Source organism: Brienomyrus brachyistius, chromosome 25 (assembly GCF_023856365.1).
Source record: "Brienomyrus brachyistius isolate T26 chromosome 25, BBRACH_0.4, whole genome shotgun sequence".
NCBI lineage: Eukaryota > Metazoa > Chordata > Actinopteri > Osteoglossiformes > Mormyridae > Brienomyrus > Brienomyrus brachyistius.
Window position 1 is genome coordinate 11,807,062 of NC_064557.1, and position 12,034 is coordinate 11,819,095.

The 12,034-nt window shown below is 48.7% G+C and overlaps 1 protein-coding gene and 1 long non-coding RNA gene across 2 annotated transcripts in view; one reads left to right on the forward strand and one right to left on the reverse strand.

The window, feature by feature from the left end:
- Nucleotides 1-12,034, forward strand: part of LOC125720430 (uncharacterized) — a 284,101-nt gene that overhangs the window by 208,441 nt on the left and 63,626 nt on the right. The gene's annotated exons all lie outside the window — the stretch shown is intronic.
- Nucleotides 325-5,505, reverse strand: LOC125720440 (uncharacterized). The gene is made up of 3 exons (XR_007385458.1): nt 5,283-5,505; nt 656-751; nt 325-411 (listed from the first exon to the last, which is right to left on the reverse strand). It is a non-coding gene; the product is annotated as an uncharacterized LOC125720440 (long non-coding RNA).

A 12,034-nucleotide genomic window follows, 5' to 3' on the forward strand; every position in this document is an offset into this window, starting at 1 on the left:
ATGTTTGCATGTGTGTGTGCAGGGTTAAAAGGATGTTTGTCTTCTTGCATATATGTTTCAAACCAGACGACATGTGTCCGCCAGATGTTTGCGGGAGTCTGCATATGATTGCTGTCCCTTAGGTAATAAAGGTGCGTGTGCGTGACTTGGATGTATCCACACACCATGCAGTTTAGTAATAATTCCATTCCAGTAATTCCGCCCCCGTTCATTCTGACAAACAGCGCACACAATACATGCAAATAATTAACTATGTGGAAAATTTTCCGCATGAAGTAAAAGGAAGGAGAATATAATTAATGAAACTTTATCCATGGTTCCCATCAATTAATTATTATGAAGTATTCACTCCGCACGGGAGACTGCTTTGTGCAGATCGAGGAGCCCTTCGTATCCCGGACTTCACGCCGCCTGTCGAGAGGAAAGATGATTTAAGAAGGATGCTGCCGAATTTCGGAATGTGTTTTTTGAGATTGGCAGCGCCACGCCACAAATTAGTCAGCCTCAAATAGGGTTCAAAATTGCCAAGAACGAGGTAACTTCAAGCCGTTTCCATAGAAACCGGTTCTGAGCAGAATGTTTAAACAGTGTGTTACTTCAGCATATGTCACGTGGAATGTGAGAATTAAGATGTGTTTTGTGAGAGACAGCATACCTTTATGCTGCAGCCTGCCAGCGGTGACAGGGTGACATCGTGCCTCTTTATTCGACATGGTGGACTGGCACCTCCCTCACCTGTTATGCTTCAGTCCTTAGAGCATAGAGAGGACACACGCGTCTAAGCAAAGAAAGTTTCTGATCCAATCTTTCCTGAGGACCCACAGAGAGCCATTTCCCGGCAGACATTTTATTATAACATTTATTCACTGAAGTTAACATTTGACATTTACAGTATCTACATAAAATACATAAAGGTACGTAAAATTAAATCGGGAAGTGGTTCATTGGTTTATCTGCAACTATTTCTCAAGTCCAGGAGTGTATCAGACACCGTTCATCAAGTCCAATAGTGTATCAGACACCGTTCATCAAGTCCGGGAGTGTATCAGACACCGTTCATCAAGTCCGGGAGTGTATCAGACACCGTTCATCAAGTCCGGGAGTGTATCAGACACCGTTCATCAAGTCCGGGAGTGCATCAGACACCGTTCCTCAAGTCCAGGAGTGTATCAGACACCGTTCCTCAAGTCCAGGAGTGTATCAGACACCGTTCCTCAAGTCCAGTAGTGTATCAGACACCGTTCCTCAAGTCCAGGAGTGTATCAGACACCGTTCCTCAAGTCCAATAGTGTATCAGACACCGTTCCTCAAGTCCAGGAGTGTATCAGACACCGTTCCTCAAGTCCAGTAGTGTATCAGACACCGTTCCTGAAGTCCAGGAGTGTATCAGACACCGTTCCTCAAGTCCAATAGTGTATCAGACACCGTTCCTCAAGTCCAGGAGTGTATCAGACACCGTTCCTCAAGTCCAATAGTGTATCAGACACCGTTCCTCAAGTCCAGTAGTCTATCAGACACCGTTCCTCAAGTCCAGTAGTGTATCAGACACCGTTCCTCAAGTCCAGGAGTGTATCAGACACCGTTCCTCAAGTCCAGGAGTGTATCAGACACCGTTCCTCAAGTCCAGTAGTGTATCAGACACCGTTCCTCAAGTCCAGTAGTGTATCAGACACCGTTCCTCAAGTCCAGGAGTGTATCAGACACCGTTCCTCAAGTCCAGTAGTGTATCAGACACCGTTCCTCAAGTCCAGGAGTGTATCAGACACCGTTCATCAAGTCCGGGAGTGTATCAGACACCGTTCATCAAGTCCGGGAGTGCATCAGACACCGTTCATCAAGTCCGGGAGTGCATCAGACACCGTTCATCAAGTCCGGGAGTGCATCAGACACCGTTCCTCAAGTCCGGGAGTGTATCAGACACCGTTCATCAAGTCCGGGAGTGTATCAGACACCGTTCCTCAAGTCCGGGAGTGTATCAGACACCGTTCCTCAAGTCCGGGAGTGTATCAGACACCGTTCCTCAAGTCCAATAGTGTATCAGACACCGTTCCTCAAGTCCAGTAGTGTATCAGACACCGTTCCTCAAGTCCAGTAGTGTATCAGACACCGTTCCTCAAGTCCAGGAGTGTATCAGACACCGTTCCTCAAGTCCGGGAGTGTATCAGACACCGTTCCTCAAGTCCGGGAGTGTATCAGACACCGTTCCTCAAGTCCAATAGTGTATCAGACACCGTTCCTCAAGTCCAGTAGTGTATCAGACACCGTTCCTCAAGTCCAGTAGTGTATCAGACACCGTTCCTCAAGTCCAGGAGTGTATCAGACACCGTTCCTCAAGTCCAGGAGTGTATCAGACACCGTTCCTCAAGTCCTGGACTGTATCAGACACCGTTCCTCAAGTCCTGGACTGTATCAGACACCGTTCCTCAAGTCCATGGGATGCTTGAGACACTGATTCTTGGGTCCATAGAGTGCATTACCAATTCTTTGTAGAGTCCAGAGGTGTTGCACCGATTCTTCCAGACGCTCTCATTAACTTTAACCTTTACCTGCTGTTTTCATGTTAAAAATGAACACATGTTAAAAATAAAAATATGCATAAATGCAAACATAAAAAAATTGTAGAGAGGGTAAAATATTGATGGCAATGCTAGCAGACAGCAATGCCCTAATAAAAGTAAAATGTGATTGTTTGCCCAGCCCTTGGACAAACTGAGCAGTGCTTGTCCAATCCACCCCCCACCCCGCAACCATTGATTGGTGAATTGACTGCAGCCTCTTTATGTATGTAATGAGTCGAAAACCGCTGGGACATCAGAGGTAGAACGGGTAAATGCCACCCCTGGCTTAGGGAAGGAACTGAGAGATTATTGATTTCAAGTTAAAGTCTGGACTTCGAGCTGCTCGGTTACATAAAGTTATTGATTGTAGCTGAGACTAGATTTCTGAGTTAGGGGTCACAAATGTAGAACAGCCATGTTATGGGGGTTTATTTATCCGGGGGGGGGGGGCAAAGGGAAGCCAAGGATTCTGTAGAAAGACAGCAGGAGGGCACAGCCTCAGACCTAAATCTGTTATGTTAGCTAGTGCCTTAAAACACGGATGCCTGATGAGGCTAGGCTAATCACACCGATTTCAAAAGTTTCAAACCTCCATCATTCTTTCACTTTTCAGAAGAGAACATTTTACCAAAAATAAAATCCCCCACCCTCTCCAGTAGACCAGAGATTGTGGTGCTATCCGTCACAAATTCTCCTCCACCAACAGTGTCACGTGTTGACATTGGGGGATGAGACCAATTCAGCCCCACATTACAAGCTGGAAATTCTGCTCAATGCCCTCACCTTTGTTTCTGGTTTCAGGCAGCATGTCCGAGATCCCGCCCACACCCTCTGCCTCCTTGCACGGCTCCCGTGTGATTAGAAGAATGAATCTTCACACGCTCTCCTTGACATGCTTACACCGCCCAGCACTTACTCATGCCAGAGCCGACTCTGTGTGTTTGTTGTACTGCAGTGAGGTTAATGAAGGTTAGCAAGCTGCCACTTCATACATCTATCTCCCTTCTCTTCGGCTTCAGGCCGACCGGTAAACCTGCCGGGGTCCATGAGGAAATGATCGGCGGTCTGGACCACCCCGAAACTGACTGGGACAGTGTCCCGTCCCTCCCACACGGATTAAAGGAGGTCGCCCACGCCTGTTCCTCTTTTGTGGCTGTCTGTTGTGGAAGTGGTTTTACTTCACAGATGGAGCATGCTTCTTGTGGTGGGGAGAGGACGATAATGCAAAGGGAGTTCTCCTTGGAATACCAGTGTTTCTGCTTTCTCATTGGCAAAGGGTTAACACCAGCCCCCTCCCCTCTGAAGGGAAAGCTACAGAAGCACATGGTGGGACTGAGCGCACTGCCCACTGCCCAGGCAGCTGCTGTAGGCTTTCCTTGTTCTTATTGGGCTTGTGGTTGTTGGTAATCGGGGGGTTGGGGGTTTGGCAGACATGTCGCGATGCTGTCTGCTGCACTTCCTACACACTCTGGCAGCACACTGCTGCAGTAGCAGAGCAGTGCGGTCAACGGCGGGTGGTACAGTGCTTCACGAGCCTCACGTTCAATCGCCTGAGCTGTCAGACCTTCACGTTAGCCATGAACCCTCCAGGGTTAGGACCTCCTTCCTTGATTACAGACAGAACAGACGGGCAAGTGAGGCAGACAGGGGTCAGCGAGATGATTAACACTCATCAGGAAGGGCAGGTCTGAAGAAGGTAGATTCGCTTTTCGCTCAGAGGGCTGAAGTAGGCCAGGCTTTTCATCTGTGTGTCGGCTAGGTCTTATTGGATTCTTTACTTTTGTATCACGTAGCATCCTCTTCTTCTCCTTAATGACCACAGAAGCAGAAATCACAGTGTTTACAGTATCTGTGCATTTCACCAGTGATGCCAGAAGAAACAATTTTAAAAGCAATTATGGAGAAACATAATTGCCCTCGACTATTTCAATCGAAAACTATTAAATTGCATGGAGTGATTATAGCAGCATCATTTTGAGATCTGCAATTTCATCATGATGACACCTTATTACTCACTGTATAGGATTTTGATTTCGGATGCTGGGTATCTCTGACTGATGGAAGTTACAATAAATAGGTATAATCACGGAATTAGCAAACACTTCAAATGTATATGAATTTTGAGGAAGCCGCCGGCCCGTGAGAGTGGGTTCTCTGTGAGATTGCATGCACCTCGAGAGGAAGCTAGCGCTCAGAATACCCCACCCCCCCCCTGTCATTTCCGTCAGACTGGGGTGTATTACACCATGAGCAGCAGTGCTGTTTTGTGATGGACTTATGTGGACAGATTCTGAAACAGAAGTGGTATAGCAATACATTCCAATACATGATACACAGGCAGGATTTTTTTCCCCACCGTCTCCTGTCGCTCTCAACCTGTGATCGAATGAAATGTTCCCCATGGACCCAGAAGCAAACACACAGAGCTACTGCTCGGACTGCTCTGGAAACTCACTGCTGCAATGCTGCGATACCTCGCGTCAAAGAGAAGGTTCATCAAAGCAACCGTTGAAGGTTTCATCAACCATTACGGAAAATATTGTCTCGTCAGTTCAAAGGAGCAGCCGGCTGTTTGATTTCCCCCATTTGTACACACAGACTCCTGAAAAATTACATTTAAATCTTCTGTTAGGGCCCCCAGAATGTGCATGTTACAGGGAGCCAGTGTGACTGTGCCATGCGTGAAAATACCATCTGTTTCTGGCCTCGCTGCTGAATACTCACTTTTTCACGTGCGCCGAGGCTGCTGGTCAGGTGAGGAGACCCGGCAGGGGGGAGACTCGGTTTGCCCGGAGACTCGCGTGTTTGGTGACTTCAGCAGAAATGCTCTCAGCGGGTGTCAGCTGCATGCTTACATGTTTGCAAGAAGCACAGTTAGTCTGAGGAGGTACCGGAGTGAAAGTGGAAATGCAGAGGAGTCAGGGGTTAGCAACGAGGGCTGGAACGGATCTCACGAGGAAAAGGGCTCTGTTCCATATGCTAACAAGCCTAAGTACAGTGTGGCCGTAGGCTTCTGGCTTTAACATCCTGTGTGGAAGACTGTCCTGTTCATTTCCATTTCCTGGCTGAGATCCTGCTTACAAGGACAACTTTAATGCAGCCAAGCAGAGAGAGATAGAAACGGAGCCATGACTCGACGGAGCCAAAGAAAACCTCAACAAATCCATTAGGTCGACAACTTAGAAACCACTCTCAATAGGTATGGAATTAATCAGGAATGAAATGAAGGCCCTTACTAATTAGAGGTTAATGGTAATAAGTGGTCTATACATCATTAACCTACTGCAGACACTTTGGTATCGATCTGCGTTATCATGGACAAATGGACTGCTGTTCGTGAGCATCGATCGCTGCTGTCTGCGAAAAAGGAGATCCTGGGGCATAAGAAACCAAATGATTAGGCCTCAGGCTCAGCCAGGCAAAACAAACTCAACCATCAAGTCGCAAACTTGCCAAGGCAAAACAAACTCAACCATCAAGTTGCAAACTCGCCAAGGCAAAACAAACTCAACCATCAGTTCGCAAACTCACCAAGGCAATTCAAACTCAACCATCAGGCCAAAAACTCACCAGGCAAAACAAACTCAACCATCAGTTTGCAAACTCATCAAGGCAGTTCAAACTCAACCATCAGGACGAAAACTCGCCAGGCAAAACAAACTCAACCATCAGGTCGCAAACTCGGCAAGGCAATTCAAACTCGGCAGTCAGGCCTGTTTATATACAGTAATTTGAGAGGCTTAATACAGGCCACACAAAGCCTACATCCATGTGTTGCTGTATTCACTGTCCAGCTGCGCATCTAAGTCTAATTCCAGAGTAATTCATTTGCATATTCATTAAAAGCTTCAGCTGTAATCAGCTAACCACTGCATTAACAATTAAACGCCAACCTTGCTAGAGATCCCTGCCAGGGAAAAAAAATTACTGTACAACCCAAAGCCCACAGCTACACACAGCACCATCCTACAAGGGACAATTAACCTAAAAGTTAATTAGGAGTGCCTTCTTTAATTTAATTGGATGAGACAAAGCTGTAGGAGGAGCAGAAGATTCATAGCAGTCTTATAATCACACAGCGCAGAGGCACAAATTCTTGGCTAATCACATGTTAATTGACTGCACAAGAATTACAGTAGAACAGTGACTTTATCGCAGCGGCATGCCTCCTGGCAGTGGCCAGCCTCAGAAAAAATGTAGTGTTTCAGAGCCTAAACTTCCTATTAGTCTGAGTTACAGCTGGAGAGTCTCACACTGGGAGGACTGAAGAAAAAGCCAGTATCAGATTGTTATCTGCAAAATCCTTCAAACTGTGAAGTGTTTAGTAGGCTTTCAGCATCAATTGTCTCCCTCTTTATTTATTCCCCTGTTTTAATTAGCTTTAAGTATATTAACCATTTAAATATTAAAGGGGATTTCTGTCAGTTCGCTGTGTTTCCTATCTGAATTTACAGGAAATACTAGCAGCTGAGGACTGTAGAGCCAGCCTTGTGCAGACAGGGGGCGCCGAAGGTGACCTTTTCCTCAGACCTTGTTGGCACTCCCTCGGAGGCAGTGCTCCTGCTTCTCTTGCTAGCTGATCATAGCAGCAGCTGCACAGAGTGAGGTCCCCAGCCGCACGCCAGGGCTGGGGGGGGCCCCCTTGTGCTCTTAGTCAAAGACAGGGGGCAGCGACTAGGGCTCATACGCCCAGCTGCAGGCTCTGGGTGGCCATGCCCTCGTTAACAACTACACCTCCTTGTTCTTTGCCCCTCCCTCGAACCAGACTCACGGCATGCTGAGGCCACGACCTAGTGTCCTGGGATCCCTTCACATCACACTTCCCCTGCTTGTCCCCTCTTGCACACCACCCTTGACAAGTTTAATGCCCCAGCCCTACACCAGCCATCTCCGTGGATGGTTTCCCCGACCCCCACCCACAATAATGTGTTCACACCTGCCGAAAACAGACATCCCTGGAGAACCCCCCAGACCCCATGCAAGCAGTAACATCCCTCACCCTCAGCCAACCCAAACAGCTTGCCTCTGCAGAAACTCCCCTTCTTGTTCTCGCTGTCTCTCCCTCTCTCTCCCACCCTACCTTCACTCTCACTGCCCTCTCTCCTTCTCTCCCTCCATTTCCCTCTCTCTCCCACCCTACCTTCACTCTCACCGCCCTCTCTCCTTCTCTCTCCCTCCATTTCTCTCTCTCTCCCACCCTACCTTCACTCTCACCGCCCTCTCTCCATTTCTTTCCCTCCATTTCCCTCTCTCTCCCACCCTACCTTCACTCTCACCGCCCTCTCTCCCTCTCTCTCCCTCCATTTCTCTCTCTCTCCCACCCTACCTTCACTCTCACCGCCCTCTCTCCATTTCTTTCCCTCCATTTCCCTCTCTCTCCCACCCTACCTTCACTCTCACTGCCCTCTCTCCCTCTCTCTCCCTCCATTTCCCTCTCTCTCCCACCCTACCTTCACTCTCACTGCCCTCTCTCCTTCTCTCTCCCTCCATTTCTCTCTCTCTCCCACCCTACCTTCACTCTCACCGCCCTCTCTCCATTTCTTTCCCTCCATTTCCCTCTCTCTCCCACCCTACCTTCACTCTCACCGCCCTCTCTCCCTCCATTTCCCTCTCTCTCCCACCCTACCTTCACTCTCACTGCCCTCTCTCCCTCTCTCTCCCTCCATTTCCCTCTCTCTCCCACCCTACCTTCACTCTCACTGCCCTCTCTCCTTCTCTCTCCCTCCATTTCTCTCTCTCTCCCACCCTACCTTCACTCTCACTGCCCTCTCTCCATTTCTTTCCCTCCATTTCCCTCTCTCTCCCACCCTACCTTCACTCTCACCGCCCTCTCTCCCTTTCTTTCCCTCCATGTCCCTCTCTCTCCCACCCTACCTTCACTCTCTCACTGCCCTCTATCCCCCTCCATTTCCCTCTCTCTTCTACCCTACCTTCACTCTCTGACTGCCTTCCCTCTCTCTCCCTTTGTCTCTCACACTTTCTTTGTCTCCTTCCTTTCTCTCGCCAATCCCTCCCTCTCCTGAATTTTCTCTCTCTCCCTCCATGTCCATCTCTTTCCCTCTCACCCTCATCTCCCTCTCTCCATTCCTGCCCCCTCTCTCTCCATTTCCCTTTCTTTCTCCTTCCATCTCCCTCTCTCCCTCCCTGCCCTCTCTCCCTCCATCCCCCTCCCTGCCCTCTCTCCCTCCATCTCCCTGTCTTTATCCCTCCATCTCCCTCCCTTTCTCTCTCCCTCCCTTCCTTCCTTTCCTGGCCTTTCCTTCTCTCCCTCCATCTCCCTGTCTTTATCCCTCCATCTCCCTCCCTCGACGCCTAATCATCAGCACTCACATTAAGTGGGCCAGTCAGGAGGCACCTTCTAGAAGCTTCAGAGCTGTGTTTTCATGTTTTATTATTATTTCCAGTGCTTGTTTAAGTGCCTGTACAGCTGAAAAATGTGATTATTGTCACTCTTAGAAAAATATTGTACGGGAATGCTCTGGAGGTGGCAGAGCGGGGATGGGGGCGTCAGCGAATGCAAAGCGGGGGAGGGGAACCTTGAAAGGACCACGGCCTTCAGAGCAGATGACGGCGAGTCCCGCAGATGGAGCTCATTGCCGGCAGCATCGTCTGAAAGAGAGAGACAGAAAGAGGCTTTTCCGTGTCATTATTTTGTTGAGGAAAATACTTTCAGTCACAAAAGCATGAAACAGCCCTGCTTTGAGTGGGTTCTGTAAAAATCTCAGCGCGCATTTTTCCAAGCACGAGCATGAGAGACGACTCTCCTCCCTGAATACACACTTCACAGCGTCACGATGCAAGCCTGCCTTTTCCAGCTGTGCCAGCGCATGGCTGCCCGTCAGCCCGTCCCCAGTGAACACAACCATGTGGGATGTCGGCGCGCAAACAGGACTCTCATGTGCAGCCTCTGGTCCCTCTCAGCAGGCCACGCACACACGCACAAGTACGCAGCCACGGCACACTCTGCAACACTATTCCATCGTCTAGTCTCCTATGTCCTGAGTCGGCTGGTTACGTTTTATGGCGGTAAATGAAAGCATGGCCTAAATCCATAAAGGATCAGGCCCGAAAGACTTCATCTTATCATAACATATCAGTGTCACGGCTTCGCGTCTGTCCCAAAGGAAAGTCCAGTTCGATCAGACGGCCCTTTCCACATCACGCCAACGGCAGCCTGGAGAGTTGTGGTAATGCTGGTAGATCATGGAGTGGACAGGTGAAACAAGCACGCTTGGTGAAGAGAGTGCTCGAGCCAAAGCGGCTCATGTTTACACTCGGCTCGTTTTGGTACTCGCCGTTCAAACGTATTTGCAAGGACGCATTTCGAGAACGGATTACTGTGAAGTATGTGTAATTGGATTTTTAAAATTGCTGCCTGCCATTGTCTTGTTAAATTTAATCCAGCTGCAGCTCGGAGCAACAAGCCTTTTCTTTATTTTTAAATTATGCAAAGCAGGTGAGATGGTGGAGTTTAAACTGTGTTCTTTCATGTTTTCATAAATGGCAGAGATAAAAACAATCTGAGCTGGACCGAGCACATCGAAGTCGAAAACCATAATCGGCTGTCATATTGAAACACACCAGCGCACCTATGGTTTCATAAATTATTTGTGTAAAGAGATGAAAACCTGCCACCCAATCGGGAAAAAGACAGTGTGTGTGCTGGGATGCTGATTGTGTTCCCTGTAGGCTTGGAGATGGTCCATTCACTCTGGGGAGGTGCCCAAGGCCCAGATCATTGGCTTTGTTCATGCACATGACTCATAGGATTTTTCCCATCACGCTTAGCGGCATAAGTGACCCTGCAGGTGCTGCTGTCACTGCAGGCACTGCTTCATACCGTGCCTTCTGGGGACCCGTTCCCAGATGGTGGGAGCTCATGTTCCCATTTTGCTGTTTCTCAGGGTGCCTTTCCAGGAACACGTCTCACTGCAGACCGCTTAATAAGGCAGCACAGGATAAAGAAATGGTCACCTACAGGTGGGACTGCCTCAATAAAAACTGGCAGGTCTTTTGAAAGCAGGACTTCTGCAGTCTCTGAAGACTCAAGTCAGGCCTGAGAGTGACTGCCAAGGCCCTAATCGAGGTCTTATCAACGCATGTTGGCTGAGATAAAATATACTGGCACGGTTTAAAATAGCCGGATCGGTCGTGATTGTCGTGCAAACAGACCTCTTGCAGAGCAAACTCGGTCGGGATGTGGGCGATGACATCAGCGCTGCATGTCCACACGGTGGGTGAACAAACATGGAAATTAAAACTTCCCGTTTCCACAGATCCTCTGATTCATTAATCTTATTACTGGGCATAGCCAAGGCCGTGGCCCGATATGACTGCTGTTTCACTCACTCCCACAGCTGGGCAGTAATTACCTTAATCAGAACCAGTACATGACGAGCTTGAACTGATGAGTACGTGTTCTTGACAACCTATTTTCGTAGTGCCCTTCCTGAGATGGACATTAAACAGCTGCTCATTCTGGAATCTTCTTATTAGCTCTGCTGCCTGAATGACCCTCCTGATGCTTAACAGTCCGTAATGAGGCTGAGCGTTCAGTACCCTACCCATCCTCCAGGAGGCAGCGCGTTCCATTCTGCAGACTTTGTAATGCTAGCACACACAATTCCGGGCATTTTAATGCTAACGATGTCTTCTGGTCTCAGGTCACAATTTCTGCTTCCTGGCCTCTTTCTTGGTGCACTTTTTCCATTGTTACACTCTGGTGGTATATAAAGTCGGCAGTGGGGTTTAAGAAGGAGGAGAGTGACCAGCACAGAAAGAGTCACACGGCTACAGTTGGACCCACCCTGTCGTGCCTCAGGCATCCAATGACACACACGGACGAGACATATACCAGGATGTCTGGATAATGATTTTCACGTTTCACTTATTCTTCGTAAAGCAATCGGAGAGGTCAGCTTGAGAGCAGGCCTGCGGGCCGCCTCCTCTCCTGGGCCCTGGTGAAGACCTCAGTCAATTATATCCTTGGCACAAGAGCACGTAACAGAATATTTACAGGCCCTGATAACAGGCTGGCCCGAGTGCCCCCCCCCCATACTAACAAATGGCCAACAAAGACTGGCTCTTCATCAGAGAAAAAAGCAAAAAGCACAAATTAAAAAGTCCTCCTGAACTGCCGTAATTAGGCTCCACTGAACTTTGGTTAACCCACGTGCATGAGCGAGTGAGTGTGTGTGAGAGTACGCATGCGAATAAGCATGTGAGCGAGTCTGTGTGTGAATCTGGTGAGTGAGTCTGTGAGAGTGAAATGTGAGCAAGCATGTGAGAGAGTCTGTGAGTGAATGATGAGTACAGGTCTGTGTGAGAGTGTGCGTGTGAGTGAGTGGATGAAGGTGCGCATATGAAGGACCACGTGACTGAGTGTGAGAGTGTGTGTGAGAGTGCGCACATTTGCAAGCACGTGAGTCTGAAAGAGGAGTTTTCCTCACTGGAACTTTTCACTGTGCCCTTTGTGG